Source organism: Sinocyclocheilus anshuiensis, unplaced genomic scaffold, assembly GCF_001515605.1.
Source record: "Sinocyclocheilus anshuiensis isolate Anshui unplaced genomic scaffold, SAMN03320099.WGS_v1.1 scaffold509, whole genome shotgun sequence".
NCBI classification, from domain to species: Eukaryota; Metazoa; Chordata; class Actinopteri; order Cypriniformes; family Cyprinidae; genus Sinocyclocheilus; species Sinocyclocheilus anshuiensis.
Genome location: NW_015539853.1, coordinates 637,402 through 651,514, shown reverse-complemented (window position 1 = coordinate 651,514; position 14,113 = coordinate 637,402). Strand labels below are relative to the sequence as shown.

The following is a 14,113-nucleotide window of genomic DNA, read 5'->3' as shown; positions in this document are numbered from 1 at the left end:
GAACCAAAAATGGTTCTTCTATGGCATCGCTGTGAAGAACCTTTTAAGCACCTTTATTTTTAAGAGTGTAGGCCTAGGTGTCCAGAGGTGGTGGGCGACCTCTTCGCAAACATTCTGAGGAGTATTACCAGTGTATTTTTTTAATTGAAGTTCTTGTCATGCAGATGATATGCTATGTATTTGTGTCTCGTTGTCATGCACAGTGTATAAAAAAGGTACTTAATAAGTAAGAGCAATGACAACAGAAGAGAAAGAGCTCTCTAAAAACCTTTTTGTAATGAAACCGGACCCCTCGATACAAACATACAAAGAAACATATGAAAATGCTCATGTAGAAAAACATACGGTTTCAATGTCCATAATGTCAGTAATGTTTGGTCAAGTTGAATTAATACTTGTTTTTTCTTTTAAGGAATGAGTTGTCCGAGAAGTATGTGTACATAAGATAATATATCAACTCTTTTGACTGTTTGATCAGACATCAGTAACAAGTCTTTTGAGACGAAAGCCCTTTTTCCTTGGGGGCCCTTGAGGACCTGTGTTGGGAGACCCTGACCCTAATGAAACTTGTTGGGGAGCATACTCTTCAGCATTAAACAACCTGGTGCCTTACAGACTCCGCATGCTTATACACTGGCTGGTGCTTTGGATCTAAGTTTGGGTTCTTGTTGATTTTTTTTTTTTCCCCCTTTCTTTTTTTCGTCTGGTTTTGTTAAGCCCTGGCCCTCCTGTATGATATTGCATAACTCGTGGTTTGTTTGTTCGAGAAGCAAATCATTCTGATTACAACGAGTGACTCAGAAATCACCTAGGCATTTTCCCCACCTTGACGAAAATGTATCAAATGCAACATGCCTGACAAAAGGATGTTTAGTTTTTCTCAACAAACTCATTTGGTGTGAGGTAAACTTCTACTGAAGCCTCTCTGTTGGCAGTAATGTGTCACTGTCACCGACCAAAAGTTTAGTTGAGGGGTGTGGCCAGGATTTTTTCCCCCACTTTCCTCTAACTTTTCAGTGTTTCTTCATGTAATTTGTCAGTTTGGAAACTTTGCTTCACAAAGTTTTTTTTTTTTTTTTTGTCTTTTCCCAGTGCTATATTTCATTACTGTGTGCAATATTGAACGTGCCAATGTTGGCAATATATGTATATCCATTAAATATATGATTAATATTTGAAAAGCATGTGGCTGAATTCCACTTTTATTTCTTTAAAAGGTCTTTATTTCTTTAAAACCTTTATCTGCACTTAAAAAAAGGTCTGTATCTGGAAAAGAAACCAATCTTAATGAACAAGTTTCACCCAGGTGAAGCGAACACATAGCAGTTATCTATCCTGTCTGCACTTTTTGTGAATGTTCATGTTATAAACCCACCCCGTTTCGTCTCTGTTCCTCTTGACATGGGAGGGTTGGGGGTTACTGGAATGAAACGATGGGCGTGTGAAGGCCTTTGGGTAAGGGGCAATGAATATGTATCCTTAATTTCCCTACAAATACATAAATGGGATGATTCTAATGATGAAGGTGTGTGATGAACTCTTCTATCTTCGGTAGCACATTGCTTTCCCAGATGGAGAAAAATGTCTGACCAATGTTTGTTTGAAAATTATCTCAACAAGGAATGCCTTGTGCCGTTATTTTTTTTTTCTTTCTTTATCTCTTAACTTATGTTCCTTCCCTTTGCAAAGAGGTTCACTGAATTACACATTCGGCGGTTATGCGTCAAATATAATTTATGTACATTTTACAAATTAAAAAAATAATAAAAAGAAATATTAATTTCTCACGAAAAGAATGTTCAAAATCAATGTTTCTGTGTTTCTTTTTCTCGTTTGCAACAGTTCAGGTAGTGGTTGGTATTGTGGCTCTGACTTCAATGAAGTTTTCTCTGTGTACACACAGTTGATGTAGCACTTTCGAAGGAACAGAATTATGACCTGAAGCATGCAGACTAACCGATCTGTAATAACACACGTCATAATGTCATTTGATGCCGTCTCCTTTTCCTGTATGGGTACTGTTGATTGGTTCCAGTGGTTAACCAATGTAATAATGTGCACTAACAATACCACTACATTTTCTAAGGAATGTGTGATCGTATCTAAGTCTTTTATCATCTTATATTTTTCAGACCAGAACTGTTCAGATTATGAGGTCATACTACAGTATGATCGAAGGGGTCTTTCTCAGAATAACAACCATAATCATTTTTTTCTTATTGACACTGTTTGAGCTGCAGTTCAACGGTCATTCTGTTGAATGTATCATGAAAAATCATATACATTTGTGATTCTCGGGATTTCATTTAAACTGGACTCGTTCTCTTCATGTATCATATTTTGTAAAAAACCAAACTAAAAAAAAACTGATCTCTGTTTGGTATAACAGATTTCTGATGTTCTTGCTGCAAAACAAGCCAATGATTTAGTTTTATTTATGTTTCATTATTATTATTATTATTAAATAGCATGTATTTTGCTGCAGCAACGTCTTTTAAAACTTGAATTAATTTGACTTTAAACATGCCCCAGTGTAGTTTTGTTTTGAAATTACATGTAATAGAGCTGCTTATGGTCATGCTACATAGATTTAAGGGTATTAAATTATGATTTTTATGACAAGATTGAATTATGAACATATTTTCATTGTCATTGTGATGAAATGGAAATGGACATTTCCGTAAATGATAAACCTTATGTGAGAATAATCACTAATCATGACCGGTCTGGATGGGCAATTATAAATCAAATATAACAACAACAAAAAATACAACTTGCAAATGGCAAAATGCAATTATAGGGCATTTTATGATCAAGTAGATTGTTTTGGTCTGAGCCCAGCAGTAAATTAAGAAAAATACATGCTAATTAACTTTAAACATTTTAACCACATTATTTCATATTCTCAGGGCATTGTGACGATGCATAAAAAAATAAGCAAACAGATGAAGACTGGCTTTAAAAATTAATTACATAAAAATAATTGCTGTATTACAATTTACTACAAGAAAAGTAAAGAGAGATAGGCCAATATAATCACTTGGGACAAGTGCACATTTACAACAATTTTTATGACATTTTGACCAATAGGTGGTGCTTTCATCAACCGATGATGTACAATCAAGGCATGCCAGCAATGACCTAAAGCAACGCTGTATCCCAATTCACCTACTTAAACAATGCACTAAATGTATATGTATGAATAATAAATGATGGGTATAAAAAAAGAAATGTCAGGATGTTAACTGTAACAGGATGAGTGGCAGACCAGTTTATAGTGACAGGATACACTAAACAAATAAGTGTGGCATCAAGACAATTATATGACATGTCTTATTACTTGCACTTGCAAAAGTACTCTCTCTCTCTCTCTCTCTATGTAAGGATTCTAAGATTATTTGTTCTGAGAATAATAATATAAAATATAATACATTTATAATTAAGTGCAGTTTATTGCAGTTGACTGATTTACTGATTTGCTTAATTTTGAAATATGTTTCATTATGTTTTGACTTGCCATTTCAAAGATTACATTTAAACAATACTACACTTTTTAAAATTTCTGTGATCATTTAACCATTATCATGCAATATTTTATGAGAAACATCTGAGACACTGTTGAGACTAAAATGAGAAATACATGAGAATCACAACTAAGTCTCCTGAGGTTAGAAAGATCAACCACTGAGCAATAAATTTTTCCTATGGGAAATGACAACGCATGGCAGTCGCAGTCCTCTCTGGCGGAATGTAATAGTTTAGTGTGAGGAGCAGGGCATAATTTAAGTTGTTAAATGCTGCAAATACTATCCCGGGCACGTGTTTCTCATTCAAATAAACACGCATAACCGGAAACACGGCATGTCGCAATCTATGACAAAACCGGCGAGAGCCAATGAGCGTTTGATATCGCTGCTGTAAAACTTGTTGTAAAACTCCTTAACGGCTAATTTTTTAATTATTACTATAACTACAGAGGAAGGAGATATATATCGCTGAATGGTTTGAATTTGGATCTGTTCCTCACACAAAGCATCACACGTATACCAAAGATCTGAATAAAAATTAAATACTTTTATGATCATGTTATTTAATGCTTGTGCATGACAGCATATTAATAAATGTATGTGCCCCATGGTAAACCAAATAAATATTGCATGATTTCTCTCTCTCTCTCTCTCTCTTTGCAGTTTATTGCAGTTGACTGATTTACTGATTTGCTTAATTTTGAAATATGTTTCATTATGTTTTGACTTGCCATTTCAAAGATTACATTTAAACAATACTACACTTTCCTGATTTGGGCCACATAATCACTGGACTGATCTGGGCCACACTCCTCCCACCAGCAATCGGCCCTCATGTTTGCCGTGGTCCATGCTGTGCCATCATCGCCACACATGGCCCAACTCTGGCTGAAAGGGTACCAGCCATTGCCGACAGCAGGCCAGCAGTTCCAGTTTGAGGCCACATTTGGGCCAAGATCGCTTGCTATGTGGGAAGGACAACAATGCTCATGATGGAACATTGCTCTTAGGGCCAACCTATACATTGTCTTTACTTTTGAATAACTAAAAAAAAAAGACTCACTTTCTATGGTGAGAAGTTCGACATTTTCAGTTTACATTGTCTCATATCACAAATGCTATAAAGTCCTACTGCAGTCGATATATAGCTTGCAATATCTATGCTATTAAATAAATGTAGACAAATTTTGTAACTTGCATGCAATTATGGCATTATTTTTTTAATAAGTGTTATGGTGGACAGAGGATTAACCAACAGGCTGTGTAACACTGAAGGGCCAAATACGCACAACTGGTGCTTCTAAAGGAAAGGTCATGGATTTGTTAAAATACAAAAAGGGTGCTTATTGGTCATGTCAATATAACTGCACAAGTAGCATACAGACAGTCACCTCAAAATTCACTTGACTTAAACACAGTCGCTAATGTTTGGAGTCAAGATTAACATTTAGGTGGAAACCCGGTGGCGTGTCAGTATACTGGATCTGTGCATTGTGTTCTTAAAGTGACAGCAGTATAATTTAGCCTAACGTTACCTGCAGTTGGTCATAATTTTAATCAAACAACAAAATACTAAAGAGAAAATCACAAAATGTATTTAACTTACCTTTGTTCTATTGCATTAGTCCTATTGTTTGTAATTTGCTACTTTGATCTTATGTTTAATAAAATAACAAAAATAACTGTATTGGGATATACTGTTATTGTGAAATAAAATGTCCTATATTGTGAAATAATATGGTCATATCGCCCACCCATACTGTCAGTTAGTTTTAAGATCAAACTCAAAAAGTGAAGGAACTTTGAAATGAGTAATCTGAGAACACGGTCATGTAAACTCATTTGACAGAGAGGACCTGAAGGCATGATCCTTGGAATCCAGAAGAACTGTGGCAACGTCTCCAAGATGCTTCAAGAAACCTACCTGCGAAGCTACAGTGCTGTTAAAAGTTTTAGGCACTTGTGTAAAAATTCTGTAAAATGGGGATGCTGTCAAAAATAATGTCATAAATATATGTTTTTTTATCAATTAACTTCTGTTAACTAAATTAAATCAGCATTTGGTGTGAGCATCCTTTGCATTTAAAGCAGCTCAGCAAAAGATATAAATAACTGACTTAAAACCATTTTTTAGCTGGTGAAAATACTAGTGTTCATCATTTTGGTCAACACTGTTTTGAGCCCACAGGAGTCAGTAGAATATTGTGGATTAATATAAAATTTATGTGGAAAATACAAGATACAAAGCTATCAGCAAACAGCACAAATTGTTTCTTTCTCTCAAAGGTAAAATTAACCTCTTCATGAGAGTAACCCTAACTGATAAGATAGAAATGCAGTTTTTAGTTATTCAATTCCTCCTGGGGGTTCTGAAGGACTGTTTATGAAGAATTCATTGATAACGTAAATTTACATCTGAATAATAAAACTTTTTTAGAATCAATCTTGACAATCTTGTAGATATATCGGTTTTGTATTTCTTCAGTTTTAAGGGACTAGTTCGATTCCAGAATACAATTTTCCTGATAATTTACTCACCCCCATGTCATCCAAGATGTTCATGTCTTTCTTTTTTCTGTGGAAAAAAAATTAAGGTTTTTGAGGAAAACATTCCAGGATTTTTCTCCATATAGTGGACTTCAATGGGACCCAACGGGTTGAAGGTCCAAATTTCAGTTTCAATGCTGCTTCAAAGTGCTCTACATGATCCCAGGCGAGGAATAAGGGTCGCTGGGAACTTATAAAGCCCTTTGAAAGCTGCATTGAAACTGAAATTTGGACCTTCAATCCGTTGGGTCCCATTGAAGTCCACTATATGGAGAAAAATCCTGGAATGTTTTCCTCAAAAACTTTAATTCCTTTTTGACTGAGTAAAGAAAGACATGAACATCTTGGATTACATGGGGTGAGTACATTATCAAGAAATATTCATTATGGAAGTGAACGTCCTTTAAGTTGAATATATTTAATTCAACATTTTGATGATCTGTTCTATGTTCTTCATCAGTACAGTATTTTAATTGTAATTGTGCTGTATTTCTTAAAAAAAAAAAATGAAATGTAAAATTTTAATTTTATATGGCATTTGTACAGACTTTGTATTTTGTCTTCCAAATAAAACTGTTAATTTTCCATCTTGAGCATGCTTTGACACTTTATTGAAGGTTTTTGATTGTAATGATTTGTAAAATAACAGTGTTTCTTTGTAGAACATTTAGTGCTTTCATTGTAATAATCTAGGAAAAATCTGTAAAATAAGGGTTTTACACTGTAAAAAAAAGTCCTGTAAAAAAATGGTCAAATGACTGGCAGCTACAGCTGCCAAACAAAAACCGTAAAATTCAAGTAAATTATTGTAATTGAAACCAGAAAAAAATCTGTAAAATAAGGGTTTTACACTGTAAAAAAAAGTCCTGTAAAAAAATGGTCAAATGACTGGCAGCTACGGCTGCCAAATAAAAAACGTAAAATTAAAGTAAAATATCATAATTGAAACAAGGAAAAATCTGTAAAATAACATTTTTTTTCTGTAAAACCTTTCATGAAAATTTCTGTAAAATTATTGTTTTTGCACTTTATTTCAATTAAAATTTTTTTCTTTAATTTTACGGTTTTTGTTTGGCAGCCGTAGCTGCCAGTCATTTACCATTTTTTTTTTAGGTTTTTTTTTTTTTACAGTGTATTGTTTTAATCTGGGATTCCCATATCGTCAGACTTATATAACAGTAAGCTACTCATCTTGTTTCTTATTGGAGAATGTAACATAGAATAGTTGCAGACTTTTCCTTAAAGATTTCCAAGGAACATAAAGCTCACATACACAATAAGCAATATAAATGCATTAGATGTGCATAAAGCTCCCAGTTAAGATTATTAATCATTCAAATCCTTTAATAGTAGCATTCCTGTTCCCTCTGAAAAAGGAGCAGCTGGTGTTCACCATAATGAACCAATCAAAGTCTTCCTCTGACCTGGCAAGAACAATGTAGTTTTTCTTTTTTATAGCATTGATCCATTAAAGGTGAAATGTGTGATTTCTGCACCACTAGTGCCAGTGAATGGAACTGCAAAAATAACAACTGTTTTCCTAGACACCTTGTCGTTTCCGCTCAGTTAAACTAAAAATCACGCTTTTGATTACACACATCACCTTTTTCAAATTTATGAGTAAAATAAGTTCTGTGGTTAAAATTGCGTGAAGAGTAGTTTTGTTTTATAACAAATTACATAGTAAAATAAAATAGTAAATTCTAAATATCTAAGTTATCTAAATAGTGACACTATTAACTTAACCTGTTTTTTAAAAAAAAGATTCACTGATTCACCTGACACCTTGCATTAAAGTGCCTGTGTGACATTTTAGTTAAAAACTGTTTCTATGTTTAAATTATGGAAATAATTTGAGTCATATTGGTGGAAGAAAGGTTACTGAGATTAATCCAAATCCAAGTTTAATGCTGTCAACCTAAAGGAAAGCCTCTTTGATTTGTGCCAGATAAATACTGTTTTGGTTGTAATAATAACATTTTACTGCACAACCCTCTGGATTACTTAATTCTGATTGGTTAATTGCAACATCGAGTGGTCAAGTATTTTAATATAATGACCGCTGAAGAGTATATTTTACTTTAGCACATTGCAGTGCTATACTTGTATCATTCTCTTTGCTTATTTATACCATTTGGCTCCTTTGACTGTCATTCAAAAATATTTGTGTATTATGACTAAATAACTTAAAAGCAACATTTAAATCACTTCATTATAGTACAGTATAGATGTTTTGTAGTACCCTATTTATTTATTGTTTGTTTGTAACATTTTCATTTTATGTTTTTGGAAGAAAATGTGTTACACTATTAACAAGGAATGAATAGTGTAAAACAATTTTGTATGTTTATATTATCTTATCATACCTTATTAAAACTAACTACAATAAGTATCTTTATGAATTTTGAGAAACTTAAGAAATAGTAAATGTAGGGATGTCCATCAATTTGACACCAAGTTTCTCAAAACTCATAAAGATACTTTAGCTCCTGTTATTTCTCATTTAATTAATTTAGCATTTGAATACCGTGTTTTTCCTACTGCATGGAAGCAAGCCATTGTTTCTCCTATTTTTAAATTCTTGGATCATTTCGAGGTTAGCAACTATAGACCTATCAGCATACTACCAGTAGTCTCAAAGATTGCAGAAAAGGTAGTTCTTGAACAACTGACATCTTATCTTAATACAGCTAAGGTTGGTTTACACTGTATGCAACTTGGTTTCAGAGTAAATCATTCTACTGAAACAGCTACTTTACATTTAACAGAGCTAATAAAATCTATAGGCTTGATAAAGGTGGAACAGTTGGTGCTATATTTTTAGATTTGTGCAAAGCCTTTGACACTGTTAATCACAATGTTCTTCTTTCTAACTTATCTAAGTTTCCATTTCCATCTGGGGCTTTAGAATGGATTTCCTCATATTTATCAAATAGACAACGATATGTAAAAATCAAAGGGGTTCTTTCCAATAACTGAAACTGTACAACGGGCGTACCCCAAGAATCAATATTAGGCCCTTTATTATTTAGTTTGTACATTAATGATCTCTCACAACAGTGTGAAGGGATACAAGTGCAAATTGTATGCCGACGATATTGTTGTTTTCACACATGCGAGAACAGCAGAGTTAGCAGTTGAAAAGCTAAATGTTGCTATGGAAAGGATTAGAGCAATCGTGTCTCACATTGATCACTGGTAAAACAAAAGGGATGTTTTTCTAAAATGAATGTGTGTTCTTCCAATGCAGATATTTTTATAAATGGTGAAAAGATAGAAATTGTTACTGAGTTTAATTATCTTGGTTTAACGCTGGATCCAACCCTTAGTTTTAAAAAACATGTAAAGAAAATGGTGAGGACTATAAAATATAACTTGATAAATTTCAGACAAAGTAGACAATGTCTACTCACTGATGTAGCTAAGACCTTTATGCATGCTACAATCTTTTCTCATCTGTCATACTGTCTGACATGTTGGGGTCAAGCAGGAGAAACTGTTATTAAACCTTTAAAATCTCTTTATAATCAGACTTTAAAAATTGGACAAAAAGCCTAACCAATATCACCACTGTAGGGTTTTGGAGAAATGCAATTTTTTTAACTTTGATAATTTTAGACTTTTCTCAAATGTGTGTATGGTATATAAAATTTTAAATGGTTTGGCCCTTTCCATACTTTGTGATTTTGTGCATTTTCACTCTACAGTCTCTGTAAGATCTACTAGATCATCATTTACTACTGATTGTGTTGTTCCTTTTCGTCATTCTGTCTTTGGATCATCGTCTTTCTCAGTGAAAGCTATTATTCATTGCAACACTACCAGAAGACATAAGGATGTGCACATCTATTGACATTTTTAAACTAAAACTACAATCTTATTTAAAATCAACTCAACTCTGTAAACACTGACATGGTGATGGACATTTTTAAATTAAAACTAAAATCTTATTTAAAATCAACTCAACTCTGTAAATACTGACATGGTTGTGGTTTAACTGGACGCTATTTTTTTCTGTTCTTTTTTGGCTCTGATAGGATGTGTATAAGTATTACTGTATTGTATGTGTTTGTTGTCTTATCTTTTTATGTTTACTTATGATTACCTGCCAAGGGACCGCGGATGAAAACTAGCCATTGGCTAAATTCGGTGCAATGCATGAAATGGAAATATTTATGTTAAAATGGTCCCTTTTCAAATTAATTTAAATAAATAAATAAATACAGTAGAAAGCAGAGCTGGATGGGGGTTAAAATTCGGCCTTGGACAAATCCAGCCCATCTGGCCCACGAGTTCCCCCATTAATATTTTGCTGGGTTATATGGCCTTAAATTGGAGTTAATAAATGAATAAATAAAACAGGACAGAAACAAATAATGATAGATATTACTGAATTCACGGCAAATGCAACAAACTTAATGCATTTTTGTCACATAGAAATGGCAGTAAAACATTGATTTTGAGCTATACTGCAGTTTTAGAATGCTAACTAATATAATACACTGATATTTATTGAATTAACATTTTGCTTCAATTAAAATTAATTAGAACGAAACAATTAAGAGAAAGACACTATTAAAGCGATTCTGTTAAATTATCCTTTTCAACTAATGAAATTTGGGGTGCGAGGTCCCGGGTTCAAATCCCGGACGAGCCCCCAATTCTGTTACGAACTCCCCTGTCTAGGGTAGAGAAGGAACAGATTAAATAAAATAAAGAAAGAATCCAAATAAACCAAACAAATTGTACGTCTTCAGAGCCCCTGTCTCCCGTCCCAGCACTGATTCAACACCCGAACCATAAATCAAGCAAAAATGATTTACTTAGGAAACATAGGAAAAACAGTAACAAAGAAAACGGAAGATCTTACATGGAAGCAATTAAATTCAGGAGGGGGGTAATGGTCAAAATAACAAACAAAACATAGGTCTAACTATTTTAGTAAACTGAATAACCTGAACACAAAATAACGATGCAAACAAAAGACAATACTAAACCTACCTCCCTTACTACGTATAAACAGGAGAAAAAGTATATAAAACAAATGGCACCCACCTCCCTACAGCTTCCTTAAATTAAAATATAAAGTATTGAGAAAGTAACGAAACAAAACATGAAACAACTTGCCCTGCACTCAGGGGTTCAATTAAAAGAGTCCTATAACAATCAACAACAAACAAAAAAGAAAACCACACGTCTGCAACAGGCGACAGGGACTCTTCGCAAGAGAGACGGAGGAAAAACCTCCCGCCCCTCAAGCACTGGAAAACAATCCGGCTTTTATGGTAGGGCACACAGTCACAAGAGCGAATCAGCAGAGGTTGACGCTCAAGATCGCTGATTAACAACAGGTGTTGCTACTTAACCTAGGAAAGCAGAAACAATAAAGACACACAACAGGCATACAGAAGAATACGTACGATGACGTAACACTATAGTTCTTGCATATAATCCAGAGTTTAACTGACTGCTATCAGTAAGATGGTGGTTACAACAAGTAAATCCATGGTCCTCATTACCATGTTTATATGTTTTTTAAAATAAATAATATGTGATAATAAACTATGGAATTTGTCATTTAAAAAAACTAAACATGTAGAAACTACAACTTCTATAAAAGTAAAATATTCCCCAATTTTTAATAGAAGTAATAACAGTAACATTTATAATTAAAAAAAATCTGCTAAAACACCATACGCTATCAGTACAGTGTTAATAACTAAAGTTAATTTACTATGGTGCAGAATTGACAAGCTTGTATTGGCGTTTTCCAATTGACCTCATCATGTAGTTTACATTACAGATAGAGTTTACAATCCCGGTGTAAACGGGCTTATTGTCGTGGCTGTTTTCAGCTAGCATCACTACAGAACCTTTAATGTTCTCATATCACACGACTGTAACAATTGCGGGTGACTGATCCCGCTCTGCTTTTGCGCGCGGATGGAGAGTGCATCTGGTAGCGCCGCTTCACACTTTTAGGAGTATGCTTTTTGCAGTTTCATATGCGCTGTAATTTAAAAACATCGCCTAATATGGGGGAGGTCTTCCTCGCTTTGGCGACCGGCCCAGCGGGAATGTTCCGGTGCTCCCGATGACCAGTAGCCTACATGCCTGGTAAAAAGTATACCTCATACCCTATCAACTTGCAAACCAATTACAATCATGACAGGCGTTGTGAAACTTGACAGCGCAATCAACCAACAGAAACTTGGAGGCACTTCCTTCCTGAGTTTTCGACTTCAGTTTTCCCACTTCACAATCACGTGAATTCCTTCACTTTCTCGGGGGGCCATTACACGACTTTATGCGTTATACGTATAACTTTTTATGCATTTTTGGCCCATTCATTTGCACAACAAATGGGGCCTGAAAACTCAAACTTTTGAGTTTTCAAAGTTTGAAAACGATACCGTTATTGCCTCCATGTAAACTACAAAAAGGAGAATTTGTCATCACAGCGTTGTTGCCTGTACGCAAACAAACAAAACATTAAAATAAATAAAAACTGTTGCGTAAAAGCACCCTCATTCTTCTAAAGTTTAGTTTTCTTCTAAAACCATTTTTACGCAATTTTTTTTGCTGTTAATCAGTTTTACTCTGAAAAAAATTGTGATTTACACTATTTAATCATATCATTTTTTATTTTTGTAGTGCTAATTATTTCTCATCCGAATATCTTTTTCTGAAAGAAAACAAAATATGTAATGCTGTAAAATAAAACTTACCTGAAGCAAAGTTGTCCTTGACTTCTCTTATACAACAGCGATTGTTTTTTATTCAAACTCCAAATATAGTAAACTCCCAGACGAATACTGAAACATTTTGAAAAAAAAAGTACCCGCACATTTATGATGTGACGCAGTTTATTAAAAATTTGTAATTTTCGCTAAACTTGGGGCAAATTCAAGCTCAAACCTGTGCGCAACGTTTTGCTATGGTTTCCGGTTTGAACGACATGTTTCCTGGAAACGGTGTGCAACGGGGTTTGAGATACGTTTTCTCTTGTTTGGCGGGTGTGTCAAAAATGTCAGCCCAATCAGCAGCAACATGTGTATAAACCACGTGGTATTAAAGATATTGTTTGCACATGTTTACTTACATTAAAGGCAAAATAACTGAAATAATAAGAGCACAAGTATAGATCTGGAACTTCTTTAAGTCTGTCTAAATATCATTTAGTAATTGCAATGTCTTCTGGTCCATGTCCTTTCCTCAGGAAGGTGTGCTAGACACTGATTAATGTAACATAAAAATACTATACATATTTATATATTTTGCTATTGTATTGTGGAGTGATACTTTCATAAACTTTTCTCTACTCCTCTGATTATAATGGTAAATATTACAATAACATAGCACAACAACAGTGATCAGCAATAATGATAAGCCTAATACTCACAATAAAAATAATAAGGTCATATAGATCATAACACAGTCTCGGAGGTAAGAAGTGGATTATCCTTCACCTGAAATGTTTGTCTTTTCATCCTGAAATGCGAGGCAAATGTTGGATCACCATAATTCGGAACCAGTTTGCACAAATCCCTTCACTCTACCGATTTCATCAGGCTCTGAAAATTCTTCAAAAAAACACAAAGAATGGCCTTCTCAGCTGCCATAGTTGCAACTCTTGCGTCATCAGAACATAGTGTTCAACGCACCACCGTTTCCGTTTTGTCGGGGCTGAACGCAGCCTTGGTGGTGTTTGCCGCGCTGTTGTGGTGCCATCAGCCAATCAGCGTTGTGTTGACGTCAGGGTGAAAGAGTCATTAGTCACGGCTTTTAGATTCAGGTGATTGGTTAAAGGGGTCATATGACCCCTTTAAGGTTTGCGGTTTAAGGTTAAAAAACACATTGTTTTCCATATAATGTACATACTGCAAGATCGAGCGGTCTTTGCAATGTGGTCTTTGGAGGTCAGCTGGTCATCAAAGGTTACACCAAGATTTCTGATCGAAGTTGATGGGATAATTGTAGAAGAACCTAGCTGGATGGAGAAATCATACTGTAGAGTTGGAGTGGCAGGGAAGACAAGA

At 34.5% G+C, this 14,113-nt stretch overlaps 1 long non-coding RNA gene across 1 annotated transcript in view; it reads left to right on the top strand.

Annotated features, from left to right (window-relative positions):
• LOC107684716 (uncharacterized) overlaps positions 1-14,113 on the top strand; it is a 16,613-nt gene that overhangs the window by 161 nt on the left and 2,339 nt on the right. Inside the window, exon 2 of the long non-coding RNA XR_001633884.1 lies at positions 486-491. This is a non-coding gene — a long non-coding RNA (uncharacterized LOC107684716). The remainder of the gene's footprint in view (positions 1-485; positions 492-14,113) is intronic.